Below are 23,350 nucleotides of genomic sequence, written 5' to 3'. Positions count from 1 at the left end.
GGTGGGACCCAGGAGGCGAGAGTGGAGGAGGTGGGTGGGGTACAGGAGGTGAGAGCGGAGGTGACAGGTGGGGTACAAGAGGTGAGGGTGCAGGAGACGGGTGGGGGACAGGAGGTGAGAGCGGAGGTGACGGGTGGGGTACAGCAGGTGAGGGAGTGTACTGGAGGACAGGTGGAGGCAGGTGGGGAGGTGGCCATGGAAGCAGACGAGGAGCAGCTCAAGGCCCCTCAGCTGAAGAGGAAACAGAGAAGAGACAGAGGAAGCTCACAGGCCAAGAAAGTGGCAACTACAGAAAGTGGAGGAGCAGCCGAGTGTGAGTCCAGGCCGGAAGAGGACCCTGAGTCCGGTTGGGAGGACTCTGAGTCCAGTCAGGAGGAGAACTCTGCTGTAAACAGTGAGCCCTCTACACACGGTGCTGGCAGCTCGCGGGGCTCTGGAGGCTACAGCGTGGAGGAGATCAAGGAGTTTCTGAGGAGGAGTAAGAACGTGAGAAAAGTCAGAGTGGAGGACTACCTCTCGGACAAGGAGCAGCTCTCCAGCTCTGCCAGGTCTCACATGAGGTGCAAGGACAGAGGAGGGCTCACGAAGCAGGAAGGATACAGACTCAAGAAAATAGTTCACAAAGTGAACAAAGAACTGGACAAAGTGGGCACTAAGTGAGAGTCGGGGTCTCGGCCTACAGACAATTGCAGACACGTTTATGTTTGGTGGACCTTATTTGGTTAACCGTTTTAAATGATACCGTATCGTGTTCGGACAATAATTCGGTTTTTTTATCTCAATGATGGAACTGTAATGTCTAAAAAAGCGGTGTCAATAAAGTTTTTTTCAACAGTCTCTCTCTCTCTCTCTTGCTCTCTCTTGCTCTCTTGCTCTCTTGCTCTCTTGCTCTCTCTCTCTCTCTCTCTCTCTCTCTCTCTCTCTTGCTCTCTCTTGCTCTCTTGCTCTCTTGCTCTCTTGCTCTCTTGCTCTCTTGCTCTCTTGCTCTCTCTCTCTCTCTCTCTCTCTCTCTCTCTCTCTCTCTCTCTCTCTCTCTCTCTCTCTCTCTCTCTCTCTCTCTCTCTCTCTCTCGTTGAGCTCTTAGTGAAATTGACTGGTTGCTTGTGAGATGAAATAAGTGTGGACATTTTTCATCCCGCTATAGTATGAAGTGTATGTCTAAATGGTAGAATGATGAGATCGGTGTTGAAGCCGAATCTGGCAGGATATATGGTAATGTTAAGGCAAAGGTCTGTAGCCTTGGGAAGATGGAATTTACAGTATGTGCGCAGTAAGCAGCTTCAAATGGAATAACTCAAAGCGTATTTAAGTACTAAACTGCTGTTTATTGTGGAAAAACTGTTTTTTTGAATGTCTTGCCAGTCGACATAAATTGAACAGTGTTTCTTTCACAATGCTCGGCCATTTGACAAACAATTGAAGCTAAATCTTGAGGACATACTGTGGATATTTACACCAAATTGCAGATGCAACAACGATAGTGACTCGTTTAGCTTTTAATTTGGAGGCTGAGTGGCCCGCAGAGTGAGTAAGGAGGACAGTGCGTATCTCAGGGGACCAGCAGGATGTCTGCTAAGTAGCAACGTGCGGGGTGGCCTTCGCACTGTGGTGCACTTCATCATTTCCCTACAGCCTCACCTATTTTGCAGGCTGACTGCATGCATTATCATATTTTATGTGGGTCATGAACAGCACAAAGAAGTTGCACTGCTCAAAAGAATTTGTGTGTGTTTGTGTGTTGGGGCTGCCACATTTTCTGTCGAACAATCCAACCATTAATCTTCCTTCAATTTTCCATTTAATTTAAGTTCATTTTATTTTGACAACCTGTATGTCGTTGTATAATGCAGTACAAAACAAAAGTAAACAAAAGTATACGTATTAAAGTGCTAAACTGAAGGTTGATATGTGCTCATTGAAATGTGCTATGTGCATTCTGCACATGCAAAAAATATGCTCCATATTCTGAAAGTATACATGGAGTCAGTAGTGGTAATTATTCTGTAGTGGTAGGATTATTTGATGTTGATCTATCAGAATCAGAATGGCTGTTGATTCGCTCTACAAAAGCATTTTTTGCAAAAGCAGCTGGATAATTTTGATAAAATAGTTTTAGGGTTCAAGCCCCCAAGGGACAGAGCCCTGTTGAGTTTGTGTCAGTTTGCACAAATTTCTCTGAGCTGGAACGAGCTAGAAACATGAAAGTTGGTCCAATAACTAGAAATCGTATGCCAATGCTTCCCAAGAAATATGACTCCAATCAGCCACATGGTGGCGCTGTAAATTACCTCCCAAAAACACGATTTTGGTCTGATTAACTTGAAATATCAATGTGCTCGACAAAAAGCCTTTTGGAGCATGACTAGAATTTACGCCATTTTTAAGTATTTGAAAAACACATTTTTGACATCTCTGCCGTTCATCTGCATGTACTGCCCGTGCTGCAGTGACACAGGGCTGGTTGTAAACTCTGGCAAAATTTCCCTTCAAACAATGATTCAATGATATTTCTAAAGCAGCAGGCAGATGACTTAATGGCTTTATGAGTGTGTTTAGCAACTACAAGGACCAAAGATTACAAAAAACATCAGCTTCGACTCCAAATATTGATGTCGTCGCATTTTCAGCATGAACATCATAGATACCGCCTAATTGTAGCAGTCCTAATGTGTGTGGAAAAACTGCACTTTAGAACTCCAGAATGATGATGGATCTGTTGTACTTCTTACCATATATAGCAATATATGTTTTTTGAATCTACTCTTTGTTTTATTATAGATCTTGTGTACTCAGTTTTTTTTATCTTTAAACCAGCAGACCAGTTTACGCACAACAATCAAGTCAAGGTCAGTTCTCAATGATTTACTTTGTGTCCTCGCTCTGCCAGTCTGTCTCTGTCTATTTGTCTGTCTTCTGGCTAACTGGAGCACTTCAGCTTTTTCGACCTGTCCAGCCCAGAAAAAAAAAAAACATTTAGCCAATGCCGCTCCTTATCTCTCTCGCTCTTCTAATCTTTTGTGAGCTGCAAGAGTGGAGGCAGAGGGGCTGTCATTGTCCAGGGATGTGAACCTGCAACCTTTTCAATTTCACCCCGCGCTTTAAAGCCCTTCCGCCTGGACGATCTCACGTCCTGGACAAAGGTGCCATTTGCTTTTCATTTCCTCCACGATAAGAGAGGAGAAGAGAAGTATTGTATATTGTCATGCTCCCTCACCTTTCTGACATTGGCAAAATTGAGGTCCAGGCGACAGATCGATACAAATTAAAAGTAAATACAGGAAAGGCAGTGAAGAAGAGGAGATACATTACCATCATCCATTTGCTCTGGTTCTCTGGATCACAATGTTTTTTTTGTTCAAGGAAAGGTGAGGGCAAAATTGGAAAGTTAAAAAGCTGAAAGCTTAAATTGAGATCTTTTCATAATTTCATTTAAAATTAAATGAAATTAGTCACTCAAACTTGGATCACCACATCTGGCACCAGGCAGGAGTTGGTGTCACCATTAAGCTGTGATGTCATTCCTCATCTGGCCTGCACTTTAACTGGGGTCCCAGCTTGCATGGTCAATGTTGTGGAGAAATCGTGTGTGTTTTTACCCACGCTGCTTTTGTTTTTTGTGAAATGAGCCATGCTGCTCCAGTTTTAGATTCCAGTCTTGATTTATTGCAACATCTTTGTATTTTTCCAAGCGGACATTCCACTATTCACCATTTCCCTTTGCTCTCCTGGCATCTTCTCCCCACTCCTCTGCTGCATTATAGGAAACCTGCAACCTGATATTCTATCATTAAAGTAGCAATATCTTACACAACATTAAGCAAATTGCATCTGGCTGGTAGCATGTTCCAGTGTCTAAGCACACCTCACGGCGTGGCAGGTGGCCTTGCATCGATCAAGCGCAGCACTGCCAAGATTGGTCGGCAAAATGTGGGAAATGGCTGCTCATGGTAATTGTGTTTCTCTTCCCACTCTTCTGTTTCTCTAACAGTCCTGCATTTCCAAAATAATGGCTTGATGATGTGGCACCTATCTACAGGGGTACATACATATTGATAAAATGAAGATGCACTGTTTATTTTAACATCTACACTTTGGTTGTATCTCCTCCCGGTGTAAATGTAGAGGTGCAGCATTAAAACACTGAAAGAGCTAAGATAAGCAAACAAAATAGAATCTGCACAAACCCTGGAGTAACTGCTGTTGCAGTACTGTATGTGCGGCTGTTACCGGTCTCAAGCCTAATACTTTTTCTGAAGGCTAGTTTGTATGTATCTGGTTAAATACAGAAAAGGTTTCTTTCTTCTTTTTTTTACAATTTACAATTGATGAACATTTAAATCACTATTAAATTCCAATTAACAAATGGGATGTTGATGGGGGTGGTTTCGAGAGGCTGGGGGGGGGTAACCAGGCACTGCACTCAGTACAGCACTAATGACAGATGTTTGGGAGGCCAAGGACAATAGTACAAAGTACGGCTGGGTAATACATTGGCAACTGCCATCCTTATCCATCAATGTGACTATAACTTATTCCAAGCCCATTTCCCTAATTGTGTCCATATTGGACCAATCTGCACCTCGTGATTTATATCCAATGACAACAAGCAGTACAACACAGGAAGTAGTGTGCCAGACATTGGATGAGGCGGACAGTAAGGGTGTGGAGATTGGGGTATGGGGTGTTATTGTTGCATAACCCGAACCATTCCTCAACCGTAATGTATTTGCCATAACGTTAAACTTTTGGCTAAAGTTTTAAAAACGATGTGAAGTGTAACAATAGCAGATGCGGTTCTGCAATGGACACCACTGGACAATTTGGTCCAATGTTAATTTCTACCTCGTCTCTCATTGTGTGTCCGTGTGTGTGTCCGTTTGTGTGTGTGTGTGTGTGTGTGTGTGTGTGTGTGTGTGCGCGCATTCAATATACTTAAGTAAGTGATTCCACAAGCAATCTCATATCACTAGCGAAGGTGTTGTCCACTAACATGCACATTTTACACTTACTGGGAGAAGCCATGCGCACAGTGAGCACATGACGAACACCCTGGGAGACGCGGTGGCATTTTCACCGTTATTGCTTCTGTATATCTGAGCGGAGCCCTGGGATTACCATCGGCACAAATTAAAAACAAATAAAGGTTGCAGAGGGAAACAGAAGGCATATATGTGGATCTCTTATGCTCTGATTTATGGACCACTGACACAGAGCAGGTTGGGTCAGTGAGCTAGTGAGTGTGCAGTGTAGCAGTCTCATTGCCAGCTTACCTGCCAGTCAATAACCTATTTAGTTTAATGTCACAGCCTATATGGGGAAAGCATATTGACAAGCTGCAGAATACACCTTCAAGAGGCCCCCAGCTGCTATCGCCAGATAAACTGCAGTTGAAAAATGCATCCTTTCTTTGCCCCAGAGTCCTGATGAATTATTAAGCCCCCTCACCCCAATGAATTTTAGGGAGAACCTTGTTGAGGAGCTAATGTCAGTGATTTGGGTGGGGGGGGGGGGGGGGGGGGGTGATTAGTTGTTCAAAAGACAAGCCACATCGCATTTCCAGTCCACCAATTCCAGCAAGTCTAGCCGCTTTCAGAGGTGACACAGGCACTAGCTGGCCTTTATGAATCTTTCAGAGGAAAGACGGGAAGAGATGGCATTTCAACGTTTAATAAAGTGTCATTCCTCAAGTGTAATGCTGGTTATTTGTTGGAATGCTGTTAAGCATTCCAACTATTGTTATCCTGTTTCTTTATTGTTGGAATGCTGTTAAGCATTCCAACTATTGTTATCCTGTTTCTTTATTGTTGGAATGCTGTTAACAACAATCAACTTCTGTTAACAAACAATCAACTTCTTCTATTTCTTCCGTCGCACCGCAGCTCTTTCACCAGAGGTCTGCTATGACTTTTCATATTTCTAACCTTTAAACTTTTTGAATTATTAAGCTTTTTATTTTCAATAGGATCTCTATGGAGAATATTTTCAAATGGCTTCAGGCACACAGGTGTTCGCGATTGAGCCAATTAGTGATGTTGATAAACACACAGACTCACAAACACACGCGCACATACACTCCTCTCCCTCTCTCTCTGTGTCTCTCATACAGTCATTCAGGTCTTAGGGATCTTCAGAGGTCTTTCCCCCCTCCCCCCCCCCTCCACCCACATTTGACATGGAAGCCGTTAATTGAGAGGAAAACCGACTTTCTGCTCCATAGAGACCAATATTAAATTTTGCTTCAAAAACATCTTCCACAGTACACGGTACCCCATTTCTATATATTTCCCCCTCCTCCTCCACACACACACACACGCCATTTTAAAATAAAAGCCCCACAGAATGAATCCTAACTGAAATGCTTGTGATGAGCCTGTCATTTAATAACCGGTTTGTGTTTATCTAACATTATGATTCTGTCTCCTCTCCCCTTCTCCCCCACACCCCACACCCCATTTCAAAATAAAAGCCCCAGAGAGTGAATTCTAACTGAACTGCTTGTGATGAAGCCTGTCATTTAATAACCTCTGTTTATGTGTCAAACATGATGATTATGTCTCCTCTACTGCTACAACTAGTACTTATTCAAATGCTACTCATACTTATACTGTGAATAATACTTCTACTACTACTACAACAAATATCACTACTGCTGGAATTCTTTTAAGCGACAGAAACCGTTCGAATATCAAAATGTTCAGCTCTTTCAGGAGAGGGGTGATATAACTTCATATTTGTAATCTTTCAACTTTTAGAATTATTCAGCTTTTTGCAATTTTTTTTTAATTGGATATCTATTTTCAGCAATGTTTTTGAGATTCATTTCAGCTTTCAGCATTCCAACGCATTTTCAGCAGGAAATGCATTTTCTAGTTATGTTATGCTGTAGACCGACTCTTTAAATATGACCTCTTTTGCTTTGTGAAAGCCGGATTCACCTAGAGGTAAATATTGAAGAAGACGACAAAGTGCACGATGAGACTTGGACGTGGCAGCTTTGTTTGAACTCGCTTTTGACTGAAAACAAAATCAAGCGTATATGCGTACAACAACGCAACGATGCATCCCTGTGTGTGTCTCCAACATTCTGTCGGTTGGATGACATCTGAAGGTGACTTGCTCTACAAGTCTACATTTTTGATGCCTCTCCCCGGTCGCAGTCAATAAGCCATTTAATCTTGGTGCTCAGCCGAGTCGATGCAGCCAATGTCGTGTTTGGGGCTTATGGTAGACAAGACGAGGGTTCTGCCCAGACCTGATAAACCATTCATTTCCTTGAGCTCCTTTGTCTTCCATTCCTTTCAGAGAAAAGAGCTCGTGGTCTATTTCAATCATGGATGCCTCTCTTTAATGAGCTGCTTTAATCCATAGCAGCGGACGCAGCTTGCCTCTCGGCGTGACAAAAATGTAACAGATTAGAGGATTACTCGCATTTATGTATTCATGTACTAATTTATGAACACAAGCCATTCTAAGAATCCCATGCAGGACAATGAGAGTTTTGTCCATATCAAAAGCTTATGTTGCACAAATTGACATTTTATATGGGTGATACATCCCTTTGGGATTATTAGCAATTGCATATTTTCATCTTCATTGCCTTTGTTGAAATGAGAAACTGCCCGGTTTACTAAGGGCTTGGATGTTAACTGCATGACTGTCATACTGCGGCCATGTGACCCTACCTCTGTGTTGAGCTCATTACTGTCAGAATGGAAATAACTTTGGTAACACTTTATAATAAGTTTATAATTAAGTATGAGTAAACACTTAATTCATCATTCATAAAGCATTGTTCCGACATTAACAATTCAGTAGTATGCAATTCATAACAACAGTTGTAAATGTTTCATTCTTGATAAATAAGCCCGTCTATTATGTGTTTCATTATTGTGTTTTCATACTTTATAAGTGATGGATTCCCCATTTGTAAATGAAATATTATATATTTTACAAACCAATTATTAAGGAGTTGTAGATGATTAATAAGATAATTTATGAAGTGTTAGTAAATGATTAATAACTTATTTAGATGTACATTATTCATGCATTTATATATATAATGGTTAGGGACTATGTTAATATATGCTTTATAAATGCATATTAATACTGCAATTCATGATGAATTCATGATTTATTAAGGTAGTTACTACTCGTTAGTAAAGTGTTTTATGTGAGCTCATCTAAAGTGAGGACTATTTATGCCTTACAAAGCATTTATAGATGACATTGAAAGGCCAGCAGTGCCTCAAAACACATTGTTTTTGAACATAACAGGCAAATAGACACAACACAAAGTGATTGAATGTTTGGAGTCAATTCATTCTGTTAAAACCCGGTATTTCTGTACAGTTGCAGATAAAGATTAGGGTAGACTAATATGACGACACAGCAACTGCCGGCAAAGACTTCATTTGTTGACCCAACCCTGGGGACAACGTCAAAGATGCGCTCTTGGAAAAGGTGCTGGCAGTGCCAGGAGAGTGAGGCGATGGTGGAGAATGAGATGGTGCCACTCAGCCCAGCACATCAACAGCTGGAGATGGAGACGGAGCACACTGCCTACTCCTCTCGGCAAAAATGTAGCTCACAGACGTGCTTGGAAAAAGAAAAGCGAATCCGTGCGGACTATCATTGTCCTTTAATCAAGCAACTTTTATTTTCTCATCTCCCAACACAATAAAATACGTGCATTAGAATTCGAGAAAAGCAGAAAAAATGTGTGCACATTCTTTCGGCTTGTTTGATAAGGAGCCTGTAAAACCCTCCCCCTTCCCATGATATGGTGGGATGGACCAATAACGTTGCACAGTTGAGCTAACTTTTTATACAGACACATATTTGCATATTATTACAGCAGACCGACACAACTAGGGGTGATAATTATTTAATAAAAGATACATGTTGTAAATTAAATCTCAGTTTACATTTTGACTTTCAGGAAAAAGGTTTGCCAGGTTTCTTTTAACGACACATGTTCATTGTTTCTTTGTCTTTCTTTTACCTTTTGAAAGCCTGTTATTTTAGATGTACAATGCCGCTTTGACTTTTCCAATAGATGTACAATGAGAGTTCCTTGCTGCTGTGCGTAGAAATGTGAATATGATTTCATGCATGATATCTTTCCAAAAGAAATTCTATTGTGCGGCTTAAAGATCAAGTCCATGGGAAACAATCAGTGTGAGGAGGTGTTGGTAGGCAGACAAAGTGCAGTGGGACGCCTCCCAGGCTCCTCTGGATCTGGCCACAGAATATCTCGGTAAATGCGGTCAGACAGATGAGTCTCGCCTCGGAGCGCTGCCTCCCAAGGGCAGAGTGACATTTTCTGGGGACAATATGGGACTGCAGTGGCATAGAAAACACCCCCCCCCCCCCTCCTCCATCTCTCCATCCTTTTACTCCAGTTTCCGCTACCTCCCTCTCCGCTAATTTCCCTGGTCCTGAATGCTGCCGTAGCTGCTTTCTGCCTTTTCATTCTGTCACAGGTCAAAAGACCGAACAAAGTTCTAAAAGCCGATGGCACTGTACCGGGGAGCGAAATGGATGAAAATGTGACTGGGTTCAACAAAAGAAAATGATTACAGACAGAAAAGATACACAACAGTACATTTTTCTGACAATGTATGGCGAAAGCTGTAGCTGTTGTGCATATTTCATCAACATCCAGGCTCAGAATACAAAAAACACAGGGAATGAGTTAACAACCTGAGATGCTGAGTATGTTTTGCTTTTCAATATTTTGAGGTTGTTGTGATTTGGATGGTTTTGCAAAATGTTCCCTGCTAGTCCTTGATTATTGTGATTAAAATGCTGATACTAATTTGGGCTGGAAAAATTATGTCAGAGTATCGGCTGATTCGTGGAGTTGCAATGAGGAGCACTACCAAAATCTTAATACGGTTGCAGCTGGCTCGAGGGAGACCGCCAGGAGACCGCCTGAAAGTTTGAGACGGCCCACCACTGCACTTTATGCACCCTGAGTATCATCGCCATACATGTAGACTAACACATAATGCCAGCCATATGTCAGTGTCCCTGCATGTATTTACTCTTCAGCCTCCTGTACTGTGCTGTCATCCGTTTGAGCCAGACTGCACATCTGTCATTGTTGATTGGTACGGTTGTCTGTGTGACAGATGAGTCCTTCCCTCTCAGCGGGGACTCTCTTCGGGGAGGTGCAAATTCCTGCGCATCCAAGCATTGGCAATCATGCATAGCACCTTGATGAGAGACAGGCCCCCGCCACTTGATTGACTGGCATTCTAACGTGAGGCGATGGCTACGAACACCACCACAGGCACAGAAACATAAAAGCTGTAGGCGTTCAGACGCGTCCTCGACACACAGAAACACGCTTGGACACACAGAACGAATCACTGCACATTAAGAGCTCATCCTTGTCCCTCTCTCCTGTACTTAATAATGGGACGAGCTGATATCCGTGGCTAATCTCATTAGGGCATGTCACAGGGCAGGGGACAGGTTTGCATTGAAGCTGCACTGAGGTATTACCGCTGATTACACAACTAAAAGCCACTCTATCTTGAAGGACGATGTTTTTTTTTGTCCACTTCAGAGGGAGGATAATGTATTCAATCAAGGTCTGGAGAGTTTCTTGACATGGGCTGCAGAGGGTCAGAGATAATTAACTTTCAAGGGTCTGGTGAGAATCGGGGTTAAAAGCGTCCAATTAAGTCGAGCAAGTAATTTGCTTTCCCCCGTGTTGCACTGGTAAGCCAGTTAGTGGTCGATCCAATTAAGAATTTCGGTGTCCTGCAGTGGCGTCCTGCAGGCAGACGTACAGAGAGCAGTGGAGGGCTGTCTGTCACACAGGGAGTGTTTGACACTTGTCTTTGATTGCTCCATTTTTCTGTGCTGGGTTCCACCGTAGGAGGCTAACAGGCCAAGTTCAAATCCGTCTTTCTGTCTGTCCTCCCCAGTGAGGACAAGCGTAGATCCCGCTGGGTCAGCAGGACACTGATTGGGCGAGAGACTCTGCGCCTGCCGGGAGCAAGAGAGAGGATGGACCCGGCAGTCCTGCTGTTTGTTTAAGAGCAGGAAGCCATGTGGAAAGGCTTAATGTCTTAATTGGTCTGAGTGGCAACGGACGGTACCTGACGAGACTCATTAATCAGAGCGGGTTGAAAAGGCTAGAGGCTTGGATAGCAAGAGGGAAAGACAGAAGGAGAGAGTAGGGGAGATATCAGGCCAGTGCTGTGTGTCAAGCAGGTCCCCTTAGCTGCTTTGTCGTTCCGCCGCACACCATTCCAAGACACACTGACACCTCGCAGCTGTGTCCGTCACACTCAGCCACTCAACCGCAGAGTGCAGAATGGTGATGCAACAATAATTAGAATCTATTTACACCCGCGCACATGCATGGCACAAACACAACAGCGTTGCATGTTAAAAAAAACACCCATGATCGCTGCCATGCGCCATAGGCCATGTTCAGACCTGGCATTAACATGTGTCTTGGGTGATCCGATCGCAGGTGGACAGTTGTAAGCACAGGTGTTATTGCACCCACGATACATCGAGGATACGTTGTGATCCGATCGCTCAGATCACATTCGGAGGTGGTCTGAGGGATCTGAGGTGGTCTACACTCCATCAAAAAGTGGAAATCAACAAATTAGCTGAATATATAGTTATACAGCTTAATAGCTTGTCGGTGCTTTTGTGACTGTGCTCTGCAGAGATCTGACACCTGCTCTCATCCTCAGTTTTTTGAAGCTCTGTGCGCCGACGGCACAGATGTCCCACCAATAGTCATATCATTTTATGACCATGATATTTACCCAAATTTACAAATATGTAGGATAGTTTGACTGCTGTCTTCCCACGCTTAAAGATTAACAACGCAAACAGAAAAGATGTCGGCTATTTGTTGATTTGCAGCAGGGAAGTGAAATCAGATCACAAGTGGTCACTCGAATCGCATGTGGAGACACATTCTAATACTGTGTGAACTCACTGGTTGGAGCTGTCCACTTGTGATCGGATCACGTAGGACAAACATAGAGACAAGATTTCTGTTGTTCAGAGCATTTTCCACTTTGAGTTTCATCCCTGTTCGTCATGTCCAACATGGCCTTTGTTTTTTGGGGGCCATTTTAAGCTCTGGCACACATTGACAGCAAAACTCAAAAGACTCATATATGAACAACACACCCACACACACACACAAACACATGCTCACACATAAAGAAAACATCACACACGCATACACTCACATACAAGTTTACCCTTTGGGCCAGTTCATCAGACAGTAGCAATTGTTTAGGGACTGATGTTCCTCTGCTCAAAGTGAAAAAGAAAACAAAAGTTCTCCACTGTCTTTCTCAGCTTGTCCTTTCAGCATGTTTGCCCCGATTTTGTCCAGGTCACTTCACCTAATGGAGTAAAATGAAAGCCCTGAGGCCAGGACTTGTCCTCTGGATACAAACATCCATCTTTCAGGACAAGGACTGCTCTTCCCCTGTATCTGCCCCAGGCTTGCAGAGAGAGAAGTCACTTAACTGCCTCTTACGTTGCCATTTTCTCCGGCTATTCATGGTGATGCCATTAAAGCAAGGCTAGCACTTTGTTTGTCTCACTGCATTTGTTGGCTGCCTCTCTGCGTCCCCCGCTTCCATCGTTGACATAACAACCTGTTAAAACATGATATTACTGCTATGCTGCTACTGAAGTGCCCTATACATCTAGTGCCCTATACAGCCAATCACATATATCTTTAACAGGTCAATGTTTCTGTTTTCAAATGATGGTATGGTTTTTGTTTTTTTAATTACATTTTATTGAACAAACAAAACGTATTCCTTGTATTCTTGTGCAATGCTATTTTCCTACACATTTTTTATTTCACTTGTATATTTTATTTTTAGAATATACTGCCTTTTATTTTCTATACATACCCTTTTTTAAATGTGTTGCTTTTTTTGTAGAGTACATTGAGAGTTTTTGCCTTTTCTTCGGTGTATCGCTCGTCTCTGCCTTCGACACGTTTCAAGTGCTTACTCCAGAGACACTGGAGGGTCTGAAGAAGACGGCATCATTTCCCTTAATTCATTGTGTTAGCTACAAGCTGGGTCATTGGCTGCTTACTGCCCCCACGGAGCCCGTTGCCACAGCGCGTCGTGCATCACAACATAGACCCAACTAATCGATGATGAAATTCGTTGCCAACAAATATTTTTACAATTGATTTAATTGATTAGTTGTTGTTGCCACCCTAGACAAGAATCACAACGAATTTGCCCCTGGGGATAAATAAAGTTTCCATCTATCTATCTATCTATCTATCTGTCTGTCTAGCAACATGTTCACTGTACACGAGCTGATCCAGCTCACTGTTCCAGTATGAGGCATCAACACATCTCCACTGTACGCCACCTACATGCGCAATCCCACACAGTCCTTCCCATCAGGCTATGCACACTATGTAGGGGCAGTTTGCCTGGTGAGCATGGTTTTCTTCAAGTGTCCGCCCACCAAAACTCATCATCTTTATTGTCCCTTCTGTTGATGTAAAATTCAATAAAAGTGGCAGGGACCATTTTGAATTGATTGTGAATAGATGCCACTGCCTGGCTGTCTACATTCATGACAGCTCCAGGAGAGTTGATGTACTGTATTAGACAACGTGTGTGTGTGTGTGTGTGTGTGTGTGTGTGTGTGTGTGTGTTTAGGGGGGAGCTGGGCGGGGGTGTGTGGGGGCTTCTTCATTATCTTGACTTGAAAAGTGGTTTGCTCAGAAATGTGGCACATGGGTGACGAATTGTGTCTGCATTGCCCACCCTCTGTTTTTTACATAACCTTGCTGGTAGTGCATAGCAAATCTGTCTCTTCTCATTTGTATAGATATGTTCAATTGCTCACGGGGCATGAATTCCTCATTGCTGCTGGAAAATGGGGAGGTAAAGATGAAAAACCATCAAGTCCTTACTTTTCACATGGCTGCACTCGACTCATTGCTCTTTGATAGCATGCCCCTCCAACTTAAGCTGTGAATAATGATGTTTTTTAGTCCTTTTGACCTTGCCCCATATATACACAACCTGACAAATATTTAACATGTTGCATTTCCTACACCTGCTATCTCTTGGCACACCATCGTTAAAAGGGCCAAGGAAGTTTAAAACCTGTCAGTGTCACACCTGGAAAAAAAGCATTAATCCGTCTGGAGAGTTCAATACTGTAGCACGGGCTGGTGAGTGCACCAGAGTGGTGGCAGATCAGTTAAGATGCATTTAAAGTCATTTCTGGTAGAATGTCATTCACAATTACATAAATACAGCTAAAAACACATTAAAAGTACTCATGACTTAGTTAATTGATGTGCATGTGTCTGTGGTATTTTTCCTCCAGAGAAGCATGAAAAGCATTTGACTGCTCCTTTTTAATAAATCTGTATTGATCAGCAGTGTGCTCCTCTCCAGACAGCAATCAAGACATTGCGATGCTCTGCACCCATTTCCTCTCTCATCCTCAGGCTACATTGATTTTATGAATGCGGGGCTCTTCTGAACCTAGTTGGTACTTTCAAAACCTCATCGTCCTCTCGCCGGTTATTACCGTGGCTCATGAGCCCTTTCTGCCCTTGGGAATGACAGCTATTGCAGAAAATGCTGCCAAAACATTCTATCTATGTTTAAAAAAAACTGATTTTCCTTTCCTTTCACGGTCTTAATCCAAGATTTCCTGTGGCTTTGATTTTTCTCCGATCACTTTTATTTTGAAAACAGTCAAACATGTTTGGATGATGTTGTTGCCAGATAACCTTAATGTATAACAGTTGATAAGCTTTCAATAGATTAAGGCCCACTCAATCTGGTGCAGCTCCACAATCTTTGCACCGGTGAACAATAATTCCCAACTGGTCCAGCCTCAAGGTCAGGAATTTCCCTCAGACATCAGTGGCCATGTGCATTAAAACTCTGTGGATTCATATGTATGTATGTCTGTGAAGTTTTTATTGTGTGGCCCTGTGAAGCCAAAGACTAATTCCATGTTAGTGGACAATACAGATGTCGAATCAAATCTTCATGACCGAAATATGCATCCTGATTTATAAAGCCACACGTACATCTGGTGTTGTTTTCGAAAATCTGTCAAAGTAGAACAGGGCGCACAAGCCTCGTTCCCCTCCCACAGATGAATGTAGAAACTTATTCAAAACATATATGGTGTGTAATAAATCTATTTAAAGTATCTAATAAGGTAGATGGGATCACATTTGTTGATGCCAAATATAAAATTATTTGGACACTGCCGAGTACCCTCAACCATTCCTTTACCCCATGAGCTCTCTCTCTGTCTGTCTGTCGGTCTGTCTGTCGGTCTGTCTGTCGGTCTGTCTGTCGGTCTGTCGCTCTCCCTCACCCTTCATTAATTATAGGCTCAGCATCAGCAGTGCGTCTCACAGCACGGGGTTAATGTAGACGAGGATATGTCGCCCGGGGAAGCATGGTGCCTGATAACAACGAGTTCTCCACACCCCTCACATCCCACTGTGCCACCCACATCCATACTCTTGCTACCCACATGCAGCTAAATGCAGTCTCTTAATCTGCTGTTAGAACTTTCCTAAACACTGAGCATATTTGCATGAACAATTCATTTACATGCTATAGTGGAATGGCTAAGACTGCTGGGCATTTGGTGTTTTCTTTTCGATTCAGACTGACGGGAAGAAAGAATTATATTTGGACTGATTTTCCATTCAAATGAATGCAAGACTGGACCAGATTTCTGGCTTGTAGCTTTTATAGCGGTGGAGATAGGAATGTCAGACAGACACAACCTGGTCTGTTTTATGCGCTTTAGTTGTTTTAACGTTACGGTACTGTATACTGCACCATGTCTGTGGAGGATGCAATTCCCTGTGCTTGGCTTAGATGCGTAATACATTAATAAAAGGATGAGCACGATCAGTGTCACTCTCCGTGTGATTTATATTGCCTGAGGTGTACGTATTCTTCTGAGACAAAGACAAGTCATGATTAATTAGTTACAAACCATTGCATTACTGCAGTGACTAGGAATGTGCAGAAAAATAGAATTTATTCTGAATATCTGCTCACTCTGACGTATGAATTTTGTCAGTATTCTTGTAATTGTGCTCATGCACAGTAAATTCCCTGCTCTGTTCATTGAAATGCAACACTCACATCTCACCAGGGAAATACATTCTCTTATTGCTTTGGGTAAATAAATGAATTCAATTACGTTCTATGCATTGAATAACTTGGCTCTCACACATCCCGGCTTTGCCTGTTTCAAAGTGATTAATGCTGCAGTGGGGAGCGGTAACTAAAACACGGGAGAGCTTCATTGACATCAAAGAAGATATCATCGTACAAGCTCAGACTCTACCCATCAGTGAAAGAGTCACTCTCACATCAGGGAGACGTGCAGAACAGAACAAGAAGTTTCTAATTTCAGCCAGGTTTATTGAGGCGTCACATTGCACCTGCCGTGAGCTCACTCTCCGATGGCCTTTCAGACCTCAACTTCCTGTCTCAATCAGGGGAAATGATTGCCTGGCTGGCTGCTACCTGCCTTCGTCATCTTGTAATTACACTTACTTCCATTTAGAGACACATGCCTAGCAGCTCTGACTGGTACTCGACAGCTCCCACTGGGGGACTATGAGTTGGGTACCAAACAGGGCTCAGCTATAGCAGGGACTAGATGAGGTGGTTGAGTGATGTTGTGCTACCTTAGTATTTATTTAACAATGAAGCAACACAAAACTGCCCATAAGAAGGCAGGGAAATAACAACAGAGCAGCACTGACATGTGTGATGATGCTGACCTCTTCCAAACAAGGCCCTGAGAGGGCCCACGGTGATCCACCCTAACAGCTGCCTCACTTCACAAGTTTGGCTCGTTTTCACGAAGCTTCTGTTGGGCCCAGTTTTGTTGGTTTGGCAAGTTCCACCAAAGCAGTCTGTACTGTTAACCCAGCCCAGTTGTTTAGAAGTCAGTCAGGTAGACACATTGCACAGTAGGCTGTGTTGCCATCTGTTTAGAGAAAGAAACATGAAACACTCCAATAAAGAAGTTTGTTTTCTCTCTCCTTTATCAGTGGTACACATCTGCGCTGTCTCTTAAAAACCTGTACACATCAGCATCATAGCATGTAAGTCTTATTTGTTTTCCATTTGTTTCGGTGTACAGATGGTTCAAAGAATGTTTAATCTCTTTGCTGTGTTGTTTACATACATTTCACAATCTTGGCTTCTATTTTTTTGAAAAAGACGTTTTCAACTATCTTAGGCTGCTTGGATTTAGAATGCATTCAATGTTTGATATATATTTTTAAGTCACGAATACAATTGTTTTACTGAACAATTGTTAAAAAATATGACCCTTAAAGACCAAGTTTGTAAAATCTAGAGGCATCTAGTGGTTCAATTCAATTCAATTAATTTTTTTGTAGCCCAAAATCACAAATTACAAATGAAGCCTCAGAGGGCTTTACAATACACAGTACACATGTGACATCCTATGTCCCGGAACCCTCACATCGGAACAGGAAAACCTTTAACGGGGAGAAAAGAGGGAGAGACCTGTGGGAGAGCATCCCAGGATGGACAGAAGTGCAATAGATGTCATGTGTGCAGAATGCAACCAACTAAATACCCCTCCGCTCACCCCTCCTCTTCCAAGCGCGTTGGAGAACTACGGTGGCCTTCAGGGGGAGTTATCTTTAGGATTTTAGTACAACTAGAAGCTACTTTTATTAACACTTTGCTTTTCTACATGACAAAATTATTGCTTTTAAGAACAGAATTTATATTATATGTTATTATCTTATGGTTACAACAGCAAAGTCGCTTTATAAAGTCATTATCTCACTGGCAACAAATGTAAAATGTCAATACAGCTCACACACTCTTCCTTTAACTAAACACATGTAGTGTATCTTTACACACGTTTGTTTTTGTTGGGAACGTAAAGGAGCGTGTTTGGGTTATCAGCATTTAAGAAACTGAATTCTTGACATCAATAGAATTATTAATGTATGTAACAATTATTAATGATTATTAATAACAACGGGGCACCACCCTGCGAACAGGGACCAATAACCAAACGATAAAACTAAGTCTCATAATTAGTAGTCACTCATAATGTCAATAGTCTGCGTATGACTATACATTCAGTGACAGTGAAGGGTTACGTTCATACACAAGGCTACTACATACAGTTTCATTACACACATATGCACAAGTAATCACAGACGACTGCTCCTTAAAGTATAACAGAGTTTATTAAATCAAAATAACAAATGATCAGATCAATTAATACTGCAACCAACAAACGCCATCATACAATTTGATATGCCTAATACCTAAAGTCAAATGAATAAAATGGATGAGGATGTATGTATGTAAGTATGTGTGTGTGTGTGTGTGTGTGTGTGTATCTAGGTGAGGATGTATGTTTGCAAGTATGTGTGTGTGTGAGAAGGGAGGAGCCTTAAGGAACTACAGCTACAAACTACAACCAAAATGGCGGACAAAATGGTGGCGATGTGGCTATATGTAATCACGTGTGCCAATGCATCGCGTGTGTTGGGACAATAGGCGGGGGTTCACCCACAATCAGCCGGAGCTCTATGTGTATGTAAGTTATGGAAAACAGGAGGAATAAAAAGAGGCAGGGAGAGGAATCAAAGCTGCTGTGTCGCGTTGTAGTGAGAATGAGGGTCGCTGATCATATCTTACACAAGCTGCAGTTGCGTTGCGAACTGACGACACTTATGCACGATAGCTGCGATTCCACACTTCACCCACAGAGTCGATTCAAGGAAGAGAGAAATGCCACACAAAGTGAAATAAAATGAATGAAAATAATCCCCAAACAAAACAGATCTTTGTCACTGCGGTGAGATGAGCGTATTGTTTTCTTATCACATCTCTCAAGTAATAATACACAAACTCTGCATCCACTCGCAGCGACTGATCTAATGCAGACAGTTACAGCAGTTAAATACACAATACAGCGGAGCTTCGGGGTCCGCGCTGATTACGCAATACCTTGATATCACGCGACAGTAACTTCTCACAACAAAATACAGGAATATCAACCATAAATGAATAACCTGAATTGAACATAGGTTATATTAAGCCAAGCTATGCCCAGACGCCATGAACTCTTACTTTGAGATGCTTCGGAGCAAGGGAAGAGTGTTCGTGGAAGAGTTGTCCTTTTTCCTCGAGAGGAAGGGGGGCTGCTTTTCAGCGCGGCGTTTGAGCTGGCGCTGTTTCGGTCCGTCGTGGCGTGGCTCGTGTGAGCAAACGCAGGTCCGATCTGTACTCGCTGCCGAGAGGACAGTTTAACTTCGGTTGAGGAGACGTGGTCCGTGCGTCCTACCGGGAATCATCGGTCACGAGAGGAGTGAGGCTTAGTCGTGATCCTTCTGCCGGAATGTGTACACAAAAAGAAAAAGCGGGGAACGGATCGCGGAAGGGATTCGTCCCAGCGGGATAAGGGCCTTACTCAGAATAGAACGTTTGTTTCGACCAGCGAAATGGCTTGTGACCTGTCAGGGTTTGAGGAGGGTTGAAGGCCGCGGCTTCCTCGTGGCCTTCGGTTGCCAGCGTCGTGCTGGAGGGGAAAGCTGATGGGTCTTCATGTGGCCAGGACGAGTCCTGGTGCGAAGAGGCAGAATCTCGCTGTGTTAGGGCTTATAAGCCTGGTCTCACAAACAGTGGGGGGCCTTTTCTCGGCCAATGGAGGGTCAAGCATCAGGTTATGAGAGGTGGAGTCTCTGGGGTGGACATCAAGGGGAGTTTCGCTCTGATTCCATGTCAGAGCTTGGTGAGGAAGGCAAGGCAAGGCAAGTTTATTTGTATAGCACATTTCAACAACAAGGTAATTCAAAGTGCTTCACATAAAACCATTAAAAGCATCAAAACACAAGGCAAAAGAAAAGGAGATTTCAAAAACAATTAAAAAACAGTGTAAGAAATAAAATGCAGTAGTAAAATGCAGAAATGCAGGAAATTGATTAATATATTAATTGAACGTGGTTCAATTAAAGGCAGCAGCAAACAGAAAGGTCTTCAATCTTGATTTAAATGAGCTGAGGGTCTCAGCAGACCTGCAGCTTTCTGGGACTTTGTTCCAGATATGTGGAGCAGAAAAACTGAACGCTGCTTCTCCATGTTTAGTTCTGACTCTGGGAACAGAAAGTAGACCGGTCCCAGATGACCTAAGGGGTCGGGATGGTTCATAAGGTCGCAGCAGATCAGAGATGTATTTTGGCCCTAAACCATTCAGTGCCTTGTAAACCAACAGCAGGATTTTAAAGTCAATTCTTTGTTGGACAGGAAGCCAGTGCAAAGACCTCAGAACTGGAGTGATGTGGTCCACCCTCCTGGTCTTAGTGAGGACTCGAGCTGCAGCGTTCTGAATCAGCTGCAGCTTTCTGACGGATTTTTTACAGAGACCTGTAAACACACCGTTACAGTAGTCCAGTCTGCTGAAGATAAATGCATGGACAAGTTTTTCCAAATCCTGTTGAGACATAAATCAGGTGATAGTAGGCTGATTTTGTAATTGTCTTGATATGGCTGTTCAGGTTGAGGTCTGAATCCATAACTACACCTAGATTTCTGGCTTGGTTTGTGGGTTTTAACATCAGTGACTGAAGCTGAGCGGTGATTTTCAATTGTTCGTCCTTGGTACCAAAAACAATTACTTCTATTTTATCTTTGTTTAATTGAAGAAAATTCTGGCACATCCAGTTGTTGATTTGTTCAATGCAGTTACCCAGCCCTTGTATGGGATTATAGTCCCCTGGTGACATAGTTATGTAGATTTGTGTGTCGTCTGCATAATTATGATAACACACTTTGTTGTTTTCCATAATCTGAGCTAGTGGAAGCATGTAGATGTTGAACAGAAGAGGCCCCAGTATTGAACCTTGGGGAACACCACATGTCATTTTAGTCAGCTCTGATGTGTAATCAGCTACAAACAAAGTATTCTCGGCCCTTCAAGTAGGATTCAAACCAGTTAAGTGCTGTGCCAGAGCCAGATTTTTAGTCTTTCTAAGAGTATGGCATGGTCGACCGTGTCGAATGCAGCACTGAGATCTAGTAACACTAAGACTGAACTTCTGCCATTGTCTATGTTCAAGTGGATGTCGTTGAAGACCTTAACAAGAGCAGTTTCAGTGCTGTGGTGCTGTCGAAAGCCTGACTGGAAAACATCAAAGCAGTTATTTACGGCCAAGAAGTCGGTCAGCTGTTGGAAAACCGCTTTTTCAATTATTTTACTTAAAAATGGGAGGTTTGATATTGGCCTATAATTTTTCATCGTTGCGGAGTCTAAACTAGCTTTCTTTAGGAAAGCATGCGAGGAGCTCAGCCAGCCAGGAGGTGGCGCCAGACCCCAACATTTTCAAACCTGATCATATGTTTGGTCAGTGCAAACATGAATGAGACAATACAAAAATAGTGTAATTTAGATAATAATGATGACGTTACCTTCTGCTGTGATCAAATTTATTTTTGACGATTGTTTTAAGAAAAAATTATTTTCAATCCTGCCGGCGGATTTTGGGTTTAACTTTGTGCCTGTTGCAGATGTACTGATACTCCTTACCTGCGGAGGTTGGAAGGATATATAAGTTTCTACAACCTTCACGTTTCAATGTACAAAAGTGTTCTGCTAAAATTAACAGAGTAGGTTCGCCGCGTCATTAACTAGCTTTAGCAATTATATGCTACGCTAGCTAATGAAGGTATACTGAATGTGTACACATGCTGCTTTTGCTTTTTAATGACTAAAAGTAAATAAAGACCTACCTAGCTTTACAATGTGAAATATCTTAATGTCATTGGCTTCTGTCTTGATCACCAGTGATATGGTGGTTCACTATTAGACTGTGATCTGTAGGCTTTAGCTTCTATCTTTATCTTTTAAACCTGTTTTTTCTGCTGAAACTGTTTGACAACCCTGATATATCCTTCAAACGTTTATTGTAGACCATTATGTCTGCTTCTCTCAAAAATAGCTTTTTTAGTTTGTCCAAAAATATGATAATCTTTATTCAAGGGTTACAAATACTGACAGTGTGGGCTCCATGGTAGCTCTGACAGGTTGACGGAGTAAAATCAACGGCAGGGCTCAGCGGATGGTCAATTACAAATAAAGGTCTCCTGGTCACTCCAGTATTAATGGCTTGGTTGGTGTTCTGGTTTGTGTTCTGCATGTCAAAAAACAAACGCATGACAACACATTACAGCATTTACTTATCTGGTTGACTTAATGAGTAGTTCATAAAATCTGATTACAAATTCTCCATGAAATTTTCCTTTTGGGCAAATAGCTTTTTAATGTTAAGAGTACATTAGTTATGCTGAAAGGTGGCAACAGTAAGATGTAGTTAGTATAAGTCATAGGTTCTGAGTTTAAATGTGAATGCAGGATAAACAGCACCACAAATAAAACATTCAGCTGAGATGCTGAAAAGACAAATAGCACACAAGCTGTAAGTGACGCACCACAGCTGAATGCCTTGACAATGGTTCATTTATCAGTCATGTCCATGGCATATGCCTCAATTAGAAAGTAATTTTCTACAAATGTCATTGTTTTCCACAGTGGTTCAGCTGCAACAATGCTGTACATTAGGCCCATTATCACAGCCCCCAGAGGCTGTTTGATCTCACAACATAGCATCCAGGTTTTTTAGGGATCTGTAAGAGAGAGACATTTGGGGCAAGGGTTTTATATTGCACCATGATGATGGACCATTTTGCTGAATGGACCACGATATGGAATGGCTTTCTTTAGGAACTGCAGAAAAGGGCCATCAGAGCTGCGTGCCAGAACAAAGGGGCTTCAGTATTGTCTGTGGCTCTCATTCTTACACCGGGAGTATTGAGAAAGGAGATGAAATTGCAGTGAAAACTACAAAAAAGCAAGAGTAAATGTTACACAACTGTTGGAAATGTGTTGAAGCCATAGATTCATTTTTTTCTGAATAGCTTGTCAATAATTGCATTGACTCCTGGAGTTGGCGATATCACATTACTGCAGGATAAAAGGACAAGTCAACCTGCATGTGCTGTAATGAGCTTTTTGATTAAGAATGAAAATCTGCTGGAGGGGAAAGGAGACTTGTGATAGACTAATTTCTCTCGTGCCACATCGCTAAGCTTGGCTGCGTTCACAGAGAGCATTAAATGGCTGCTTTAGCCAAATGTCCTCATCTTCCTCCAGCCCAGTCTGCCCAGCCAGGGAGCCCAAAACCAGCACTTCTGTACTTATGCATCTGTGTGCATTGTTATTTAAAAAGAGATGGCTTGGTTGCAGCTACTTGCCCTGCGAA

The sequence above is a fragment of the Melanostigma gelatinosum genome, assembly GCF_949748355.1.
Source record: "Melanostigma gelatinosum genome assembly, chromosome: 8".
NCBI lineage: Eukaryota > Metazoa > Chordata > Actinopteri > Perciformes > Zoarcidae > Melanostigma > Melanostigma gelatinosum.
The sequence above is the reverse complement of the archived record's forward strand: the minus strand, read 5'-3'. Positions refer to the sequence as shown.